The following is a 6000-nucleotide window of genomic DNA, read 5'->3' on the forward strand; positions in this document are numbered from 1 at the left end:
AGCAGACTGAGCTTGTGTACGTAGCTGTCAGTTTTTGCTTGTGTGCATCTGTGCATACAGGAGGGTTGATGGTGAATAAAAGATCAGCTAACCATATGTGTGCTTGTGTGTGTGTGGGAATGTGACATTACACAGCTCAGATGCACCAGCACACTCCTACACTGCCTATGCTGCCATTGTGGGGAAATCAGCGTACTTTGTTTCATACTGTGATGCGCACAGCTCCAGGTTTTATCTAAATTCAGGGCTCGCATTTAATATTGTGGGAAGCCGGAATCAAAACCGCACCTGCACAGATGCTTAAGATGAGAACAGCTGTGACTTGTGCATCTTTTTGAAATGTGATTCTGTAGTTGAATACGGGATGGGATGGCACACTGTGTTTCCTTTTGAGAATGTATTCCAAGCTGGATTTCCACAGGATCATTTGATATTCATTGACCCATTGGAGCTTTGAGTCAGACAGCAGAATAAGGGAGATAATGCCTGATGTCAGTGGATGGCTAGAGAGGTAGAGAGCTGTGAGTGTGTGAAACAACCAAAGTTTTGGTACTCAGAATGTGCACAAATAGTTTATACAGTTGTAACATACCATCAACAGTTCACTCCTTAAATATTTGGAAAGTTGCACACTTTGTTCTTCAGGCGATGTGCTTCAGGATGTTCATTTTAAATAAAATATTAGATAATACACTGAAGTGTCATCTTAACTTTAATTTGAATAGAAACGGCCCTTCTAAGGCAAGGTTGTGCAATGATTTTACCTTTTTTTTTTTTTTTTTTTTACAGATTTAAAATAATTTTGATGGTACACTGATGTGTAATAAGGAGAATGGCTCCTCTTTTATACTCAGTCTTCACCTTGAACACTTATTCTTGACCTATATGGCTCAGGTCAAGCAGGTACGATCTGTCTGTAAGGGAGGGGGTTATCGCTTTATGGCACTCCAGACACCACCAACTATTGATCAATGGCTTAGCAAAAAAAAAAGGAGCTGGCCTGGTTTGAGATGCTGATTTTGTGTTTGTCATCTATCTAGCTGACTTGCTGTGTTCCAGTGCGCTTCACCACTAAAACGTAGAGCCAGCAGAATTTAAAGGTCCCATATTGGGCTCCTTTTAACTAATTAATCAGAGTCTTATTTGTCCCTGCAAAGTGTCTTTCAGTTTATTTGCACAAAATTCTGCAAAGATGGTTCATTTCATGACTGTATAATTCCTGGTTTTAGTGCCGTTTTGTTCAGAAAACCAGTGAGTCAAAGTTGAATTCTTACTGAATTGTAAAGCTAGGAGGCTAACCAGTTGTTGTAGGGCTTGAAGAATGGCAGAAGTGAACGTGTTCAGCTCACAACAGCTTTTATTTTACACCTTCAAGTTTCTAACAACCACAAAACACAACAAAAATAGACTTTCTCTATATGGGACCTTTAAAATACTAGAAACTTACAATTACCATTTGTGGTCAATGAGGGTTAGCTGCTCAGCAAACGTGACATAATGTTGTTATAACACACAGGACTCAAAAAAGTTCCAGAATAAATGGACAGCAATTTACGTCGGACCTGATGAGTACAGCGCTGGCATTAGCCTGAGGTGGAGTTGTCTATCATTCTAAATAAGATAATAATGGGGCTACAAGAAAACTAAAATTGAAATATCAAAGGTAGTTAGTTGGTTTGCCAAAATTAACAGTACAGAAGATTTTAAAACTGCAGGTTTGAATTGGGAAATGAGATCATGGTATCATAGAAACTGCTTAAAAAACAACCAGCAAAACGTGGGGGAAAAAAAGAATTAACTGTGAGAGAAAAGAGCACATTTTGAATGTTAAATGTCTAGAAATTCCTATGTTTGAGAATGCACAGATAGCAGAAAATGAATCAAAATTCAGCCCAGTATTCTTGCAATTTCATTCCAGAGATATTGCTTTAGCCCTGAGCAAATGGCCATCTGTTGGAGAAAATCACCATCCAGCAGCATGCATGTTGTTCAGCATCAGAGTCTTCTTTCTCTGTCAGCGCTGGTGTGCAGAGTGAGGCAGGCAGTTGGTTATTAGGAGAAATTCCAGCCAAGGGAAATCAGTGAGTCAAAGCAGCAGGCAGCAGTGATGTTCATTTGTTATTCAGCTCAGGATGGAGACAATGATACAGATCTGGATCCATGCTAAGGAATGTGTAACACCGATGATACATGCATGTAGTATGTGAGCCTGCATGCTGCGACAGGTCTGCCACATCCAGCTAATGCCACCAGAGACAAACATTACAAGGATCTAATTTACCAGAAGCAATTCCGGGTTCTTGAGACATGGAGCGATTAGATGGTATTATGACTGCAGAGTTCAAATAATACAACAAGTCTCTCTTTTACGCCTGTTTTCATCAAATTAAACTCTTTTGGCAGAAGACATGGAGAAATGTCAAAAAGCTGACACGGCTAACTTTCTGATGAGCTGTTCATGCCTCTCATTCTCATTATGTTACTTTTCAATTTGTTAAAAGATTCCTAAATTAAAACCACTTAAATTCAGCTAAATATAATTGGCCAACACTTTGTATGGCTTGTGCAGAGGAGTATCGCTATAATTAGAAAGCGCTACTATGAAGAGTGTTAATTTAATTACTGCTGTAACAAATTACAGCATAATTGTCAAACTTTTGCTGACTGCTGTTTTAATTATAGCTGGTTCCAGCCAACGAGGAGTGATCCCGAGCAAATTACATATCCTCTTTCTGTCTCACTGTGCTTTCCCCATCCATTTCCTCTGCCATCTTGCCCCATAATAGCCATGGGAGATTAATTGGTGTCTTTTAGCCTCACTGACTGCCAAGAGTGATGTGAGGGAACGGCGTTCACATGACAGAGAAAATTGGACCATTTAGCTTTCTATCATGGTTCATATAGCTTCACCATCCTCCCAACTAATTACAGCACCCTTATTAACCTAAGTGGAGTTAGGCATCAAAATATGGCATCCACTCTCTATTAGACAGCTTTGACTCTGCAGCATGGAAGAACTGATCATGTTTGGAGTAAGTTAATTAAGCATCTGAGCATCTGTCTACATGTGTTTGTGTGTGTGTAGGTGTGTGGCCCAGTGCCCTGTGGACTCAGGTCGTTTCTGGCAAAGGAAATACAAGCCGTGTGCTGTTCATCTGGAAAGGATGGCTCAACCGTAATCGTATTATAAAAAGATGGAGAAGCTTTCTCGACTACTCGCGGTGCCAGCAAACTGCAACATACATATCAAATCCTAATGCTGCGAAACAGGAAGCCCAGTTGAGCTTGAAAGTCCCGTTATTGTGAGTACAAAGGCTATAAAGTACAAAGTCTCTTGACAATTTTAAGAATTTGTTACAAAGGCAGCTGATAAGATTTCTTAACCAGATTTGTTTTATTGTAATCAGTGTTTATTGAAGTTTGTAATCACGTTGCAATTGTGTGTTTCAGGTGTCCTGTTAGTGAAAGAGGTGCTGTTAAATGAAACTCTAAAAAATGACTACTTCTCAGACCAGTGGATTGGAAGGGATGGGCGAGTTCCTTGGCCACCACGTTCACCAGCTATCACTCCTTTGGACTTCTTTCTATGGGGTTCTGTTAAAGATATCATGCATCAAACAAAGATATGGGACATTGCTGACTTGAAGCAAAAGATTTCTGATGCCATTGCCACCACTGATGAGGCTATGCTACAGCGAACATGACAAGAAATCAAGTACTGTCTTGATGTGTTTCGTGAAGCTAATGGTGCCCATATAGAGGTGTATTAAATGAAGTAGAGAAAACATTGACAACCACTGATTTTCAATAACACAAATCTTGTTAAGATATCTTATCAACTGCCTTTGTAATAAAGTCTGAAAATTGTATAGAGACTTTACAGACACCCTGTATAATGCTGTGTACAGACTCTAGGAGCTATAATGAAGGTTTTACGGTCTGCACCCTGTTGTAGCATGAGCACATTGTGCAATGCATGACTTTAAGAAGTGACAGTTTGTTGAGGCACATTGATGTCGGTCAATTAGGCTGCGTTTTGTGTTTTTAGTGAACCCTCATTCTCTAAAGACAGAGAAGCTACAGTAGGGACTGTATGTGCCATAGAACACTGTAATTATGCTGTCCATTACTACAATTTGTACCAGTGCCGTCTGTGCACTGTGGTCTTGATCAAGTCAGCACAGTAGAGTAAGCTTTCTTGTGTTTTTGCTGTTCTTATCACTTCAGTTTGCAGAAGCACATAGAAATGGTAAATGCAATTTAATGTAAAATATTTGTTTATCTGGTGTTGCTAATAGATCTAGAATTCATCACCCCAGCTTAAAACCCTATGCATTACTTGAAAGCCCCTTGACATGAGCTCATTTAGAGCCCATAAAAGGGCAAATATTTATAGCACTAAGAGCCTCTCTCAAGCTCAGGGCCCTACAAATCATTCAGGACATCATGTCCAAGCCTAATGCAAATTCATATTATGAATATCGCGGCTGAAATTATCCCAGTAATATTGTTTAAATCAATACTAAAATTAAATTATAGTATTTTATTTCACCTTAATATCACATTGTTTATTGTTAGTGCTATCCTTCAGCCATTTCAGTTATTGAATAAGATGTAGATATGTAATTGGATCTCATTTTGGTTATTTGATTCTTAGCTAAACTTGGCTTTCCATAATTGAAGTTCTGAGAAAAAAAATGTGATGACGCCAGAATGAAAAGGTGTCACACGCTCACACTTTGCATTTATGCTTTCTGACAGCTTGTCAGAAAGTCCACAGTGAGCAGAACCAAGGCTAACCTGCCAGAGATATCAGCTGGAGAAAAAGAAATCTTACAGATATGTCTCACATTTATATTTAAAACAAACTATTTTTTGTATTTCCTTTTTTCAGCAAATCCCCATGAAGATACAAAACAGCAATGAATGTATCCTACTGAATGGTACTGTGTGTCCTGATAAGCTTATTGTGTGTTCGACCAATTGTTTGGGTAACATATTTCCTTATTCAAAAAATGTGAGCACTGTAGTTCAGGTAGAAATAGCTCTACAGACAAATAACAGTGATCTCTTCCACAGTCCCTGGGGAGTAGTTGACTTAAGGAACATCCAGAGAGGGAGGTGTTGACCCGGCCTGCTCCTCTCTAATGGTGTTCATGCAGTCTGTGGAGTATTTTAAACCGTACCTCTGAGAGAACATTAAGCGTTTCCTTTATGGCTGATTTCCAGCTCTTATCGTCTCTTGTTCTAAATCCTTCTGCCATTGTTTTCTGAAGTGTTTTTGTGGAATATGTCACGTCTAGGTAAGATTTCATATAAATCCAAAAATTCCTGGTAAAGGCTGTGTGAAGATGTCTTCCAAACAGTAACATGAGGGGCTTTCATTGTTTCTGGGCTAAGTCTGATTAAAATAACTATTGTAAATTGTATTTTTCCATCAACATTCTTCTTTATGTCTCTTTCAGACAGCTTAATGAGGTGATTCAGCCATGTCTCTCAAATTTTAAACACCTTTTCCGGACATGGAGGAAGAAAATTTAAATTACTCCCCACTGGAGCTGTGACAGCACGCTTATTGTTCACATACGAAACAGCCAGACTCCCCCTTTGTCTGCAGATCCTCCTTAATGCTCGCAATTAAGGGACGGATGATCAGTTTTATTAGTTTTCTGAGAAAGAGGCTGATTTTAAGACCCACATAAATAATTTATTTCGGTAATGCACCCACAGACCATAACTGATCACTGAAAAAGCAAAAAGCTGCAAGAATCTTCCTCCGTGTTTGAGTGAGTGTGACAAGTTGTTGCAATTCTGGTTAATTATTTTTCAGACTAAAGACGCTTCCTTCCCACAATGTTGACAGTAAATTGTAATTGTGCAGTAAAGAATCAATATAATTAGATTTAAAAAAGGAGCAGTTAGGACATTTTTCTGGATTTTAAAACACAAATTCTCTGAAACATTTGCTCCGACATGCTGTGTTTAAATATTATCACTGAT

General features: G+C 38.9%; 1 protein-coding gene across 1 annotated transcript in view; it reads left to right on the forward strand.

Moving 5' to 3' along the window:
- pik3c2g (phosphatidylinositol-4-phosphate 3-kinase catalytic subunit type 2 gamma) overlaps positions 1-5429 on the forward strand; it is a 42460-nt gene extending 37031 nt beyond the window's left edge. Inside the window, 2 exon segments of the mRNA XM_051952083.1 lie at positions 3086-3302; positions 3451-5429. The gene's annotated coding sequence lies outside the window, so the exon portion shown is untranslated.
- The last annotated feature ends 571 nt before the right edge of the window (positions 5430-6000 follow it).

Source organism: Acanthochromis polyacanthus, chromosome 8 (assembly GCF_021347895.1).
Source record: "Acanthochromis polyacanthus isolate Apoly-LR-REF ecotype Palm Island chromosome 8, KAUST_Apoly_ChrSc, whole genome shotgun sequence".
Lineage (NCBI taxonomy): Eukaryota > Metazoa > Chordata > Actinopteri > Pomacentridae > Acanthochromis > Acanthochromis polyacanthus.